This window comes from Argiope bruennichi, chromosome X2, assembly GCF_947563725.1.
Source record: "Argiope bruennichi chromosome X2, qqArgBrue1.1, whole genome shotgun sequence".
Classification (NCBI taxonomy): Eukaryota; Metazoa; Arthropoda; class Arachnida; order Araneae; family Araneidae; genus Argiope; species Argiope bruennichi.
Window position 1 is genome coordinate 135339663 of NC_079163.1, and position 17244 is coordinate 135356906.

The window sequence follows — 17244 nt, forward strand, 5'->3', positions numbered from 1 at the left end:
GGAAAATCGGACTGTTGTTTTAACATTGTTATGATTTGGAAGGATTATTTGTATAGGTGTTATTCTTATTAACCGATCTCAGTTTGTGGTGAAAGTTTATAAGCCAGTTAACAACTACGTTGCATGAGCAATTGCTTTTGTATCATGGTCATGTTACTGGACTGCGAACCACAAGGTTCCAGGTTCTACCCTCACTCATACCAATCCGCCACATTGGTGACCCGGACGTGATTTCAACAGACTGCGAACCACAAGGTCCCAGGTTCTCATACTAATCCGTCACTCATACCAATCCGCCACAAGTTAAAAAAGCACCCCTCGTATCGACTTTCTTTGCTTTCACATCCCGAATTAATTTCATAACTGAGCTATTTATAAGATTAGCATATGCATTCGCAAACTACGAGGCAAGGTTAAAATATTAAATTAGGCTCAATCGGTCTGATATATTATTTTGATATTTATTCACATCTGAAAATTCAATGAATTTTATGTAAAGTTGAAAGATGATTAGTAATTAAGTGATACAAAGATAAACTCCCTTATTTTAATAAGAAATATAGCAAATTCTTGTTATACAAAATTCTATTGCGTAGTCAAGAAAAAAAAAATTCAGCTATTAATCCCGAATTTCCTTTCTTTCTTTATTTTTTTGTCTAGCATATGAATTTGATCTGAACTAAAATGTTGTGTTTTTATTAAATTTTAATAATTATTAGATTGCATTATATTTCCTAATTAAGTTTAAAATATCGTGAACTTGAAAACGATTTTTTATCAAACACAAAAATTCTTCATAAAATGAAATGCAGAAAGATATTTTGGCCACGTTTTTGAAAATAAATTTCGCCAAACCGACGAGAATGTAGCTCAGAAGTTTGTTCTACATTCAAATAGGTGATAAACATTTAATTTGATTAAAAAAACATTTATGCAAAAAAACCAGACGGATATTAGAAAATATTCTTTGAAAACATCACTCGTTCCCGATTGGATAATATGTGATGCAGATTTCAGTATGCTTTATCATCTTTGAAAACCATTTGCTGAATTTGAGAGAAGTTTCTGGAAACTATGACGTCAAAATTCTGATTAACATATTGTCTGCGCATTACACTTTGCTTTCGCATTTTTAATCATTTTGTTATGTTGTGGTGGTGGGAGAAATGTCGCAGATATTCTGTTCGTTTCGTGTATTCCGATTCAATTTCAAATTTGGAAATGCTATGCAATTTTTTTCTGTTCAAGTTTTTTTGATCTCCCAAGGAATGCAAGAAATAGGTCTTTAATTATCAATTGAAACAATCAAGAGACATCAAGATTAATTTAATCTTCTGTGGATTTGCTAAAATATTGGACAAAGAAAAGAAAAAATGGCATCTTCGAACTTCTAAATTACCGGCCATCTTGACGTTCTCTTGCATGCGTATTTGGTAAGTTTTAACATTTTTCTTGTCTTAGTTCTTTGATGGTTGCTATAACGCTTCTTAATTTTGCGATTTTTTTAATAAGTATCGGATACAGAAGTGTTTGATGTATTGATTATTTAATAATTTTTATAACTGAATGCAATTTTTATTGCTAGATGTAATTTAAGACTAAAAATGTGTAATTAATAGGTATTGGAGAAAATTGAAGTTATTCTTGCATGGACAGTAAAGAACGACTGTACGTCTTTCAAGGAAAGACATTAAGTTTATTGTGTTTAAAACCCATGTTTGATTACTTTGATTATTAAAAATTAAATGTAACAAAATTAATTTAAATGTAGTAATTTTATAATCATTGGAAATAATCGGAATTTGAAATGAAATGTTTATCGTTAGGAAAGAAAATTATCCAATTTTATTCATGCATTTATTTTATTGTATTTATATGCATGACATTAGTAATTAATTTTAAAATCTTGACATGATGTGCTGATTATTTGCGATTTATATAAAATTAATGTACCAAGAATCGTGTTAAGCTCTTTTAAAATTTCTCACTTATGTTTTGAAAAATAAAAATATGGAATTTTTTTTAAATGGTACTCTTTGAATCTTCAAAGATAGTGAAATGTATTGTCATTTATTTTTCATTAAATTGTCACATAATTTTCTGTTAATTTATCAATTGTGAAAAATCCTGAAGTCGTGATGTGTGGTTTTACTTTGTCACCTTTTCTGATACGCATTATACTTTCATATTCGAGAGCATGCTATGATTAAAACGGATTGCTCTTGTTATTGACGATAATCATTAAATTTCATTTAATGCAAATTTTCGTATCCGAGTACATCAGATGAAAAATAAAACGAGTACAATTCAATAATGAGTGAATGGCTGTTTTTATCAATTATTTTCAGATGTGATTTCTTGGTTATCGTTTTTCTTATTTTATAAAAATGAGTTAAATTTTTTGCTGTTTAGTTTTTAAAAAAAAATATATGCCATCGGGATACAATTACACTTTTAAGGTTTGTGTAATTTGTCCTATGAAATTAAAATAACCTGAAAATTGTGCGTCAGACTATTGTTATTTTCTTGGAAAAAAAAAGCACTCGGATGATTCGCATTGGAGTTTCTCTTACGGCAAATATTAGTGCATTTAATATTTATACTCGTATATTAGTGTGTTAAATGATAAAATATGATATATTTTATTAAAAATTAAATTTTGGCGTTGTGAAATGCATTTTGGTCTCTGACGGCACATTTGAATGGAATTCGCGAATTTCTTTTTCGTAATGTTTTTTTTCTTTTATATAATAATTCAAAATATTTTGTTTATCATTCGTTTTATTGTTCAATTAGTCATACTTATTTTATTTCTTAGTATTTGTTGCCAGATCTCAATATCCTAGGATTTTTTTTTTTTTTTAGTTTTTGCCTGTGTAATGTCAGTGTATAAAAATATACAGACCAATTAATCTGTATATGTATTTGAACTTGGTGAATTATACATTTTCTTTTTCTGTCCCCCCCCCGCCCTTATTGTATTTTGGAATGGAATTGAAATTGAGTTTTATAGCACCTTTAGAATACCAAAAACATATTTGTTTAGATTGTTATGTAAGTATATTGAATTGAAAAATTTGCAGTGAGATGGAATACCAAAAAGTAGTAGGTAGGCTAAGTAGTTTAATTTAGAACATTATGAAATTATTCACTAAAGATTTGTAATTCATTAGAATTTCTCAAAATACATTTCTGTAGATTTCAGTACAATCGGCTGGATGAATCATTTTTCTGTTGGTTAATAAAAATGAATAATTAAAGTGTAATGATATGAAAGATAATCAGTATGTCTAAAGCAATCGCTTGCATATATATATGTGCAAATGTAGCATATAATTATATGTCAATTACAATTCAAAGGTTTCTAAGAATTTCCACCAAAAAAGATAACATATTCGTGATGAATAAACTATATATTTGCATAACAAACTTTACTCGTGTCATCGGTATACAGCTAAAATAATTGTAGAAGGGAAAAGGCCATCTCTATTACAGTATAAAATGTTCTTGTAAATTTGTAACATTTTTTGCATGCCGACAATTTATTGATATTTGCTGTTTTACCTTATACAGATATTTTATGACAAGAACATCTCATTTTTCTTCTCTGTTAATGGGATCACTTTTAGTCAAATATCTGTAGGTCGCAAAATTGAAAAATATTAAGGGTTAGAATACCATTTTTCGTGGCTATATAAACCAACGACCATTAACTGCAAAATCTATTGCATACAACGTCTCTTACGAAAAATTATTTTATTGGATAGTGATGTAAATTTTACAACTTAAGTAGATAGTCGTTTTAGTAATTTACTTTTATTTCGATTTACAAGTTACAAAAATGACTTGAAACTTACTTAGCTTTTAGAATCAACTTCTACTATTGATTGATATGAATGAATCAAATGCATGTTTATACTTGACCTCTTTAAATGACCAGATTTTTAAAACAATCTGTAATGAAATGATTCATATGAAACTGAATGACTTTATTTTAAAGTTTTTATTCAGAATCTTAAAAGGATGTTGTACGCGAGTTTTACGTTGTCACTAGAAATGATATTTGAACCTTTAATATTCTTGCAATTTTGCGACATGGGATGTAGTGAAGAATAGTGTGCCCCTGAGTTTGTCGCCCATATGACAACCCATTGGAAAGCTCTTCCAGCAACCCTAATGCTGTTTTTATTACTTTTTGCAATGGTTGAGTTGTACATGAACTACTATATTTTGAAAAATGTTAAATTAAAAATATTAAAAAAATATAGATTAGCGATTTTAATTTTGTTTTTTATTATAATTAAAAGTTTAATAAAGTTAAGCTTATAATTAAGTTATATTCTTTTTTTAATGTGAATACGAATAGAAAATATTTATTCTTTTGCAATTTTTAATTGTCAGTATGCGCTTTAAAAAATCGTCTGAATTCCTATTTTATGAAATCGTCTGCATTCTCACTTTAAAAGACAGCTGCAATGGAATACTTCGCAATTCTAGTAATTCTTTTGGTGTTCTAACGGTTGGTTCCCTTCATAATTTATGATGGCAATTGTGCAAGAATGGATGTCAAGTAAATGGGATGGAAGACAGTATTTCGAACCTGCAGAATGCATGAAGGGGAGCGATATATATATATAATTAAGATTTGATGAAGTTCGGAAAGGATGCTTGTTTGAAATTTTATATGGAGAATGGTTTGATATCGAACAGGCAGAATGGATGAAGGGTGAGTGGAATATATTTTTACGAGTTGATGAAGTTGGGAAAAGGATGTTTGTTTGAAATTTTGTAAGGAGAATGTTCCGATTGCTTTTTTCTCCATTCTTTTCTTTTGGTTATGTACTGTTCCTGTTATCCTCACAGTCCTTATGTTCAATGTGCTAGTGAAGCTTACTAGGTTCCCGCTCCCGCTGCTAGCGGAAGCCGTAGGATGTTTTTTAAGTTAAAATTTTGCCCGATGCCTTCTACAGATCTGTGGAAGGCACCGGGCAGTCTGGAAAAGATACTTATCAGTAAAAAGTCCTAATTATATGGCGGGAAATGGTAACCATAACTGTTCCGCGGAAGTATTTGTTTATTTTGTTCGCCATATTTATTGGCGACTTGGTATTGTTGGGGCAGCAAGGGACACACTAAAATTCACTTTTACAGCGACTTGTTTTCTGGAGCAAATTATTCAAATTTTTTTTACAATATTTGTTTTTGAAAGTAATTTCTCAGTGGACTTCTAAAAAGCTTCGTTTTAGTGGAGTAGTGCATCGAAATATGTCAAGTAGAATTTAGATGTAGATGAAATGAGACATGTAAACAGCCCCACGAATTTGATTAAATAAAGGCATTTGTTGTATAAGCAGATTTTATTAATTCATAAATATTATAGGTAAAATTACTTCGTTTCGAATTAAAATTTAAAAATAAAAGCTCAATAACTTGATTTCATTTATTGCATTACAACTTTCTTTTTGTCCTACATTTGAATATTACCCCTTATTCGCATATATTATAAGCAAGCAATTTATTGAAATGTCGTGTTTAAAGCATTAAGTTTAATGAATTCCCTTTCTCAATTTTCTTTATACACAGAGTATGATTGCCTATTTACCAATGCAATTGAGATTAAATACTTCAGTAAATAACTGCGTTTTTTTAACCCTTAAATGGGGAAGTGCGGTCTGTGAGACCGCTAGCGATGGATTTTCTGTCACCCCTATTCTATTTTTAGCTCAGTTGAATGTATTGACCCTGTAGCTTCCTGTTTTATGACCTTGAATACACGTACACTTTTTGAACCGATTTCAGCAGATGCTTTTTAAAATAATTCAGTTATTTATTTCTTCGAGCGTGGTCTCTAAGACCGCATCTCCCTGTTAGTGTCCCAGTGATAAACAAGGCTTAGCAGTTGGCGCTAAAACTTGGGCCCCGAAATATCATCCAGTTTACTGATCTTATTATGAAGCAGTACTCCAGACACTTTTAAATGAAGAATAAAGTGATTTTAGTGATAAGGATAATTGTACAGAAGAGTTTTTCGATAAAAGTTTGCATTGAACTGATTTTGATATGTATGTTCAAACATAATTAAATTTTCTAGTGGTAATGTATTTTCAAAATTTATAAAATATACCAAGAGATATATATACAGAATTTATAGGTTGATTTTTATACTAGTTCTTAACCTGTATATTTAAAATGCCCTAGAAAACCGTGTTATGAAAGTCATACAAGCCGATAAAAAAAAGGGCCAATTTTACCCATTGTCATTTTTATTTTTCATATAATTGTTGAATTTTGCATTATATTGTCTTCTTCCATATACTGTAAAAATAAATATAATTTAAAAAGTGAAAAGTTATATGCTTTTTCAAGAATAATATTTATTGTAACATGTAATTTGAGAAGAAAATGTATGTTCCAACGCATTTGCTGTTTTTGATAATATATTTCGGAAAATTTCTAAAATATGTCTTTATATCAAGAAAAATATCTGCAAAATATATTGGCAGTTTTTCATACTAATACATTCATTAAAAAATTTAATTTTAGTGTAAATGAAATGCGGTCTCATAGACCGCACCTCCCCAGTTAAGTCCTAAAATTTCACCTCCCCAGTTAAGGGTTGAAATCAAATTTCGATTCATTCGGTAAATTTTTTTAATCATTACTATCAGCTGAAATATTCTGTTTGTACATTTTCTTAAAAACTTTGAAGATTTCCAAAATAGATGTTTAATGTAAAAGACCAAATGGTTGAAATTATTTAGAATAATAGTCTGCAGTTGCCTCATTTATTTAGTCTTTTCTGTAATCTCTTCCAGCAGCAGCATTGGCAAAAGTAATTCCAACGCCTACTAATCGTAACATTTCTTGACGGGAAGTTTGGCTTGAATCTCATGAATAATAATAGGCAAAACTTCTGCAAATGGAACCCCTTTTTTTTCATCTGCACCTGTCGAATTGTTTTTAAAAGAAGTCGGCCTGAGATAAATAGCGATGGGATCTGCCGATTATTAGTTTCATAAAATTATATTTACTTTATACAAACCTCTCTCAGATGAATCAAAATAGGGGACGATTAAGTCATAAAAATACAAACGAAACTATGTATTAAAAAGAGTATTTATGCATTACTTTTGCCCAATCCAGAATTCTGTATTCTGTAAGTATACGGGATGTTATGACTAGATATTGCTTAGGGGCGTCATACAGAAGTCAAGGTTGAACTTTACCCCGATAATTTTTCAGTCTAGCTAGGAATTGTTTTGCCTTTCATATGTTATGCAATTTCATTGGAGTGGCTGGCACTTGAAGCTTGCTGACTGCCTGCTATGTTCTTCCACTTTTTTTTATTCGGAACAGCAGATTTTAATCTTTATCTGAAGAGCAGTGTGAAATCTTTGACGTTTATTTCGCTTTCAAGTCGCGAGCGTTCATATTCGTACTTAAAATGGATACATTCGTATAAAATTCTCCGATATTGTGTTTTATTCGTCTTAGCATGTATTGTCACAGTATGTAACAATTGATGTGCATTATTTTAGACCAGATTTCTGTAAGTATATGGATAATTCTTGGATCAAGTAACGTTATTCAGAGATGAGGTTTGGGCTAAATCCGAAAAATAATTTTTAAAAAATTCTCCGAAATCCTCTGTGCAAAGAGAAGACTGAAATTTTATCGAAAATAGAAAATCGCCTGTAAGCGATTGCATTAGGTAATTTATTCTTTTAAAAATTAATTATATTTTTCAATATTTTGTTTAATTTTTGTCAATATTTTGTTTAACTTAATTTTTTTTAAAACAGAAGGACGTTTTTGGAAAGTTTTTAAGTATTTATGGAAGTATTTATATAAAATGTTAAAAAAAATCACAATACATCTGTGTCAATTTAAATAACCTACATTTTTGAAAATAAAAATCTGTTATTTGAAAAAAACTACTTTTAAGTATAGAAAAAAAAACAAAATTAGATGCATCATTAAACGCATAATATATATAGTTTTTGATTTTTTTTTTTTTTTTTTTTTTTTGTAACGCGCTGTTAACCACTTTTGATTTTATGTTAGCGTGAAATTTATCATTTTTAAAAACTTAGACATGCAGCTAACCTGTACCCTGTTTGTCATGCTTTACTTTATTTCTTTTATAGGTTGACATTTTTTTGTTCTTTTTCAGTTATTTTATAATAACTACCAAACTTTCTTTTTTTTTAATTCCGGTTTATGGTAAAGGAATTTGATAAAATATCACACTGAAATTTACCATCGTTTTAAATGTTACATTAAAGTAAATGCAAAAGGTAAGAAAAGGACTGCAATTGAAACTTAATGAAAATAGAATAGTTTTGTAAAAGTAGATTAATCAATTTATGGATGATTTTTAAGTATGTGACTGGAAGACTGCAGGTTCGAAATGCTATTCCAACCAATATCCACTATTTAGTGGTAGAATTCCGGATTAGGCAGCAATCTAGGCCGGTGGACTGAGATGAGATTTAGCCCCTTGGCGTACGAATTTATTTAACTAATTAGATGAGGCATATCCTTCTTCGGACAGTAATTATTTTAATTCCTATAATAATATAAGAAACTTTGCATAAGCATTTTTAGGCGATTTTTGTATTTTAAATCTATGGATTTAAAATTCAGTAATTCGACGCGAAAATAAGATGCGTCATTGAAGGGGTTTATTAAAACGATTTTATTTGCCTAGCTGCTAAATTAGTTAAATATTACGAATTCTTTAGAACATAAATGACAATTATTAATTCCTTCACAAATAGAATTGCTGTGTTTTCTATTTGCTTCATTATGCTCAATTTGTTTTTCTAATATTCGAAAAGAACTGGGCATCTGCTTGAATAACGTTTATTTGCAAATGTTTTCATAATTAAAATAAACATAAAATTATATTTTCATAGAATGTGAAGCAAAAATAAGTGTTAAAATGTTAAACTAAATTGATCATTTGTTTTTGTCTAAAACTATGAAACGAGAAGCCTAAATATGCCCACTGCATGTTGTTAAAAATGTCTTAATCCATAGCAATTTGTATCCATTTTTCTTCGTTATTTTTTCTTCAGTATTGTATTGAAAGTAGCTGCCACTTCTTAAATGTCTTTAGTTTTATTAATGTGTTTTATTTTTATTTTTATAAATGTTTTTTTAATACTTATACCCAGTCACTGCATTTGTGTTTTTTATTAATAAAACTTATTCTTTCAGGCAAGTGGTATCATTTTGACTCGTCATTTTGTCGACTCATCATTTCATCCATTCATCTCTTCATCAATGTAAGTTTCATTCAAATTTCAATTTTTTTTTGTGAAGGATTGGCCAAATATATAAGTGCACTTGACTAATAAAAAAAAAATTATTTCAAGTAGTTACTATATAAAAAAACATTTACTAGTATCTACAGAAATGAGAAGGTGGTATCGGTTTTGTTTTTGGGGAATTTTCTTACGCAAGAGTCTGCTGAAATCGTTGTCTAATTGCACTAAAAAGCTTTGGATAGGAGGATAACATGTTGGAGGTCCAATTCCGACAGAAAGTTATTTGTAAATTTAGAAATATGGCCTTATAAAAGGCCTTATATGGTGTATTCTATTATTAAATATAAAATTGTCTTGTTTATGTAGCGTGCAAAATTTTTAATTGATTTTCTAGGGTCATAATTATGTGGTCCAATTGCAATAATCATCGGATGATTTAACAATGAATTAAGAATGCAATAGATTAATTGGCTTATGTGCTTGAAATTTTCACATATTCTGTAATATGTGGCGGTGATTTCTCTCCTTAAACCGCATTAATACTAGACCTTGGGACAGGTTAGAAATGCCATGTGTGTTTAATGTCTTTATTCCCAGGATTCGTTTAAGGGCGTTTTATGCTTCGTCGTAAAATGAAGAAACCCGAGTATGCATTTTAGATGGCTTTTATTTAAATTTTTTAAACTAAACTTTGACACAGAATTACAAGGTCATATACCAAATTTAATTTATATAGATTGCGTTTTTGAGTTCTTGCGTGAGAATGAATGTACCAAAAGACGGTCAAGCATTAAACAGGGTTCAGTCGAAATCCAGTACGGATCTGCACTGTAAGGGCGCCAATCATGTATCAGATTCGATACATGGAACTCTCTAAATTCTATAATTGTTTCTTTGTACTCAAACTTCCGTTAACGGATTTTGAATAGAAATTGATGTAAATTAATAAACTTGATTTACAAACTTCACGCGATTTTTTTTTTTTTTTTTTTTTTTCATCTGGCTCTAAGTATTTTTGAGTTATACGAGTTCAAAAAGGATTTCATCGGACTAGAAGGATGAAATGTGGGGGATTCGTCAGAATTTCGAGCATGAACTTTTTAATGATTGCAATAAATTCTCTTTGCTTACTTCTTATTCAAGAATGTAAAAAAATGATTGGTACGATTTTTGTTGCTGTTAACTACATAATATTTTTAAAATTCGATAATTTGTGGAATTTTTTAAATCAATTTGATATTTGGTTCCAATTTATAAGCATTTAGTGATTACTTGACTTGAAATCATTTCTACTATTTATGAAAGTCGTTGTCAGACAATATCAAAGTATCTGACTCCGAAACGGAGAATAACATTATTTTGGATTACAATAGATTAAACTGACACATGGAAAAATTGACGGATTTTGTTAGAACCTAAAGACGAAATAAAAGCATAAGCAAAAATATATACGCATATTTTTAAATTTTGCTTCCTGGTAAAACTTGTAACAATTTTCCTCTTGTTTAATGCAAATCATTGTGTCCCATTTTTCAAAATTCTTTCTGAATTTATTATTAAATGGAATTTCGGAGAATATGAAATAAATGGCGGATGATCCATCTAAATATTCAAAACATTGTTACTTCTGTTTTAATTATGAAAATTTTATTGTTTTTTTTACATTATCATATAAATATTAAATATAATTTATATTTGCTTATTTAATAGTTTTAATTCTTTTCCTATTGTTTCTATATTTATTTTAGCCAAGATTCTTAGATGATATTTTACTGAAAACAATAGGTTTTTGTTTATTAGTGTATTTTGTAATTTTGTATTTCTAAAATTTTTGATTAGACGATTCAAAAATGTCATTAGATCACTAGTTTCAAATGATAATATTTATTCTATACTGTTCTCTATCACTTTCTGTAATTATGCGTTATTTTAAGATAGAATAATCAATTTAAATCTAATCTTCGACAAATTTATTTTCAAAAGTTTAAGGAGACATAATGACGCAACATAGTTTTTTACATAACTTGATCGTTTCTTAGTATGATTTTAGTCTCGCAAAATTTCGGTACTAGTTATAATGTACCAATTATTTTCAATTGTCCTGTTGTAAATATGCTTTTATTTGACAGTGAATTTTAATCATGAAGTGTGAATAATTACAAAATTTTATGTAAAAGAACATTGATGAAGGTAAGTAGTTGCATACTGTGTAAGCTTCCTAGACTGTATGAAAGCAGTTTATACCGTCATGTGAGTATTTTGAATTACAGCTTTAATTGTGGATATATGCCTTTTGCATTTCTATGGCCATTGTGATAAATAAGCGTCCTTCAGATTAGAATTCCCTTAGTTTAAAAAAAATACTATCTACTAAAGTAAAAATACTATCTACCAAACCCAGTCCTCTAAAATACATTATATTCATTATTTTTCTTTATATTGTTGAATTCCCGGATTGCCTTTCATCTGGCGCATTTTTTTCCCCTTAACCGTCATTGGTGATAAAGCAAATTCATGCTATTTAAGCATTTATATTCTTTACCAAGACATTCATAGATTTCACACATATTTTCTTTTGTGAAGTCGGGTATTTCTCGGTATTCTGTTTAATTTCGGTTCGAATTGATTAAGTTTCCTTCGAGTCTCGGTCTTTTGATATTGGGTTGAATAATAGTGCATTATTAAAATTGGTATATTTTGGAATAATTTATTTCTATTTTTTGAATAGAGGTTAAACTATTGCATTAGACTGTTAGCTGATCAATTAGAAACGTTCTTTTTTTTTTTTACGAATTTGATAGAAATTCCATGAACTATTAAAATATATTGATAGTGTATCAAATACAAATAGTCAATTCTTATCCGTTTCCTTACGTTCACATAAATCTTGGATAAATTTACTAAAACTGAGCCTCCGCTTAAATAATACAAACGTCAAGACCGCGCAGTCGTGGTTTACTATAAATAATTAAAAATAAGGATACCTTCACAAAGCTGCTAATATAAAAATGTAAGCTAAAATAAAGCATTAATATTCTAAGCTAAAAATATGAGATAAAGGTAATTTATTGAGTTAGAACGCCCATGCGTAGGGATACAAAAGCTTAAATTCGTCACTGGAATAATGAGTCATATTAAAAAGTTTCAGATATTAAATTTTAAAATTAATTTATATGTGAAGATCATATATAAAGGACATCGTTAAAATCACATTTTCTAAACACTAATGAATGAGTGAATTTGCTGTTTGAGGAATCTCCTGTTAATAATAAAAAGATCACATAAAAATAAACTAGTTTCTACTTAAAAATAAGATGCATTTTGCGTAAAATTTTTTTAATATTCATTTACAGTGATTATTAAACTGGAGAAACTTGAAAAGAGGATTTTCTAAATTAACTTTAAAAAAAACAATTACGCCTGGTCATTTTTGGATAATGAGCACTATTTTATAATAAAAGGACAATTCAGGGTTCTTATTAAATATAGGAACAAATAATAGATGCATATACAATCTTAAGATAGAATTCAGGACAATCATAGGCGTCTTCTCTCTAAATTGTCCCAATTTATATTTTTCAAAAATATCTTTCGAGCAATAAACAACTCGGTTATCGGCAATAGGTACGAATTTTTTTTTTTTCGGTCATTTCTTTGAGGACTGTTTAATTGCTGTGATTGAATTGCTGCTTTCCTTTTTTTTCTATTTAAAAAACCTAGAAAGTCCATTAAGTAACTATTTTATCATTGAAGGTTCAAGAGTTTTAGTTGGTAATAATTTTGCTGTTGAGCTTACCAAGATCCCAAGCGTTTTTCCTAGTTTTTGTTTAGCCTCTTTCGTGAAAATTGAGCTAATTTGATCAGAAATGTAATAAAATGAAGTCGTACATTTTTATCGATATTTAATTGCTCTATGCCATCAGCAAAGATGAAACATCCAAAATTTCTTTAAACGCATATATACTTGTATCAATATAAACCATTCACTTGAGTACTTTTTCAGTTGTATTTAACGATGAATTGCTGCTGAATGTTAGCTGGAAAAAATATTTTGCCGTTTGAATTGTTTTATGTTTGTTTAAAATGACCAATGGAATACTAAAATGAAAACTGTTTATCCTATCGTATTCTTCAATATTTTTTTTCAAAAAGAGTTATATACAATATTTTTAATTGTTATTAATCCTATTCAGTTATTGTCTCTTTCCTTTGCATATGCAGGAAAAATTGAGTCCTCAATTCGTAAATGAGTATTCATTATTGTCAAATTCATAGTTACACTCAGTTATATTCATTGATTTTTCATAAAAGTTGGCTTTATTAAAATAATTACAAGGTGATATGTATCAATCTACAAAGATAGTAAAATCATTAATTTAAAGCACTTGCTAGGCTGTATGTTTAGCCGAAGTTTCAAGATCAAAACGTTTACCATACTTTCGCATCAGGAATAGATAGTTGCGGTTTAAAAGACTGCGTATACGTATTTGATGCTTTTAAAACTATTTAGCTCTTAAATTAGGTGAAAACTACAATGTTACCTCGTTTAAGGAAAAATTTCTTTTTGATGATAGTTTGGATCAAATTTGCTTTGTTTTGCAATAATTGCATCTAAATTGTGCAATAACTAATATTTTCAAATATTTTTCATATTTAGAAAATTAAGATTAAGAACTTTAAAAAAAATAGCCCTTTTTAGAAAATTTTCCGTTAATATTTAATTTTGCTGTACATTTTTTTAAAATTTTTATAAAATCTTCATTAAAATTAGATTTGATTTTGGAAGCCGAGAATTTATTTTTTTTTTTTGTAAAATTTCAATCGGTCAAAAATTGAATGCTCCATTTTTATTCTTAAAACTTTTTACTGCTACGATTTTTGACATTTTAGTGGAGACGATTTCGAAAAACTGAAATTGAGAACTTTCAAGGTTTAAACACAAATTTTATAATACCGGTTTATATAAAATGTAATAAACTATATATCTCTAATAACTCTATAATAAACAAGCATGTTTAAATCGGAAAGTAGCAATTTAATAATTGTTACTATATCAATATAATTAGTAATTGTTAAGCAAAAATTAAAAACTTTTTATTTGATAACATTTTTCTAGTCGACGAATTTACAAAGTCATTCTCCTTTATATTAAATTTATTCTTTTAAAAGCAGTGAAATAATTGTAAGCTATTAAAAAAAATAACGAAAGTCTTGAAACAGGTCGGCTGTTTTCAGAAAGACATGGAATAAAAAAAAAACACTGCAAAAATTTTAATCGCAAAATTTTTTGCTGGAAACAGTGCTGTAATGTAAAGAGCTATTCCAAATATTGACTTTGAAATTTTTAGTTGTATCCGCAGTGTCTTTAATTTTGATTTAATTAACGAATTTGACTCTCAGATTTTGAAATCTCTTATAAATTGATTTATTTGAAACATCCGATTTATCGTCTTTGTCTTGACATTTCACATAAAATTTTTTCATTGAAAATCTTTTAATTGATATTTCATTAATTAAAAGAACATTTTCAAACCTTTTCGAAATTTAAGTAATAAAGGAATTGTGTTGATACCTTAAAAATGCTAGCTGTTTTTGTTTTGTAAAATTATCCCAAATAAGGAGAGACGATAAAACCTACCAAAACAATTGCATCACTGACTAAATATTTTTTCGAATTTTTCGAAGACTTAATTTTCAAACCATTTCTAAACTTTTGATTTTCATTCCAACCCTTTTTAGGGTATCAAGTTCCATACAGATATGACCTTAACAATTTAAAAATTTTAATCTGTAAATAATATTTTGAATTATAAATATATCAGCGCTTGCATTTAATTTTTGGACCCTGTTTTCTTCAAAAAACGAACGAATGAATGTATCTTAATCTGCTTTGCCTTTTAAATGACTGAATCCTTTCTCTTTTGTTAAAATGAAAAAAGAAATTTAAATGTAAAAATTTCATGTTTAAATCTCTATTACTGAAAATAATAGTCGAGTTTGAGAACTGTTTAAAATTCTTTTCAACATATTCTTTTTGAAAAATGTAGATCCGTTTTGCATAAGCTTTAAGAAATCTCTTATTTTCCTTGTTTGTAAAATTTTGCAAGTTTCAAAAGTTATCCTTTTGATCGGAGTGCAGGCTAAGAAAATGCCATGCATTAGTTATTTCAAAGAAGTTGCGAGTTTTTTTAGTAAACCGAATTAAAACAGTAGAATTAATCATTTTCTCAAGTGCCACTTGTGCCTGAATGATATTTTGAGCTTATAAAATAAAATTTATAAACAGCAAATAAATCATTTGTAGATGTTAAACTTCGTTAAAAAATATTCAAATTTTCCAAGGCTTACTCACTTAAACTAAAATTTTTAACTCTGTAATCTAAATAGAATACTAAGAAATCTCAACTATTATCATCTAATGTAAACGGTATATAATTTTTTGCTGGCAATTTTATCGTTAAATTATTTGTATAAGCTATGAAAGGGGGGAAATAAACATGATTTAAAGAAATGACTGAGATGTCTCTCTATACGTAGAAGGAAAATATCACAATAATATGTTAATAAATATGGGAAAATTCGCAAAAATAAAGAACTTGATTCGCTAGTGAAGAAATAATTTGATTTCAAAAATGTTTTGCATGGCTTAATCGAATGAATCCTTAAATGAATGAAGAACGGTTAATTAACCCTCTTATCAAAACGACTCTTATTGTAGGATTTTGTTACGACAGTAAAGTCAGAAATTAATTAATGTAAATCTGAAGTTATATTTTTGTGCACGATGAAAATCCTACTCAGAATTATCAGCTAACATTTAGGGAATGTAGCTTCAAAATAAGCAGTAATTCAGCAGAAAATAACAAAAATGCACAAATGAGGGGAAAAAAACCTATAGTAAATTTACAGACACTCAAACACAACATAAAGTCTACCCAAATTAATTGAATAATTATTATACTACATTTGTATAATTAGTAATTGTACAAGCAGACCTAAAATTTTTCGATTTAAGACTAGTTGATCAGAAACAGGGAAAAGATTGTAAATGTCTATCCACGGGAAATGATTGTATAAAAAAATTTCCGAAAATGATTTGCTCCATTTCTGTAGCTTTAGTATTCGCATTTTTTCCCAGTGGCCATCGGAATGCAAAAGGTTTATTTTGTAATAGTGTCAATACATTTATTTGTAGTGGAATCTCATTTAAAAAGATATGTAATGCAGTTTGTATTTTTAACGCAGTTATTTAACTACGCATGAGTAAGTAAAAGGAAATTCTTTCTCTAATCGGTGTGACGCTCCTACCCGTGTCGCTCTGTTGTTGTTCTCGTTCCGTTGGAGCGATTCATTCGACGCGACAGTCCTCGAGAAGGAACAAATCGATTTCTAAGTGTTGGTCAAGCATGAACTTCTGTTTCTGCAACGCGTTTTATCTAGTGGGAAGGGCTGAAAATTTGAGATGACACAAAGGTAGAACGAATTTGAATCTCGTATTTTTACAAGACGTTGGGCTACAGTCTTGGATCAGAATTTGGAACCATTTTTAACTCATTCACTGCTAGATATGTTAAGAATGTTTTTCTAATGTCCAGTCACCTGAGAATTATCGAAAATAATGCATTCTGCGGAACCCTCACTTGACTTGAATTTCGCCTTGGTTGAATTGAAAATGTGAACTTTTCTCATTTAATTTCATTGGGAGGATAAATTTGCTTTCTATTGGGGGGAAAAATTAGCCTGTAAAGTGTTGATCCTTTAATGAATTTCATGTTATAGTTACGCTGCATGTAAATTTTTTGATCGTTTAAAATATTTATATTAAAAAAAATTGATATTTAAAATATTTTTAAATTATTTTGTATTGAAAAATGAATACGATGCCTTATTAACAAATAGCCGTGAATTTAACTCGCGGTTTAGGATCAAACGTCTTCTCTCCAACACTCAAAATTTAGGAAGGAATCGAATG

The 17244-nt window shown here is 28.8% G+C and overlaps 1 long non-coding RNA gene across 1 annotated transcript in view; it reads left to right on the forward strand.

Moving 5' to 3' along the window:
* Positions 1-1163: 1163 nt before the first annotated feature.
* The window catches only part of LOC129960666 (uncharacterized), an 89865-nt gene continuing 73784 nt past the window's right edge, over positions 1164-17244 (forward strand). Inside the window, exons 1-2 of the long non-coding RNA XR_008783652.1 lie at positions 1164-1433; positions 9223-9290. This is a non-coding gene — a long non-coding RNA (uncharacterized LOC129960666). The remainder of the gene's footprint in view (positions 1434-9222; positions 9291-17244) is intronic.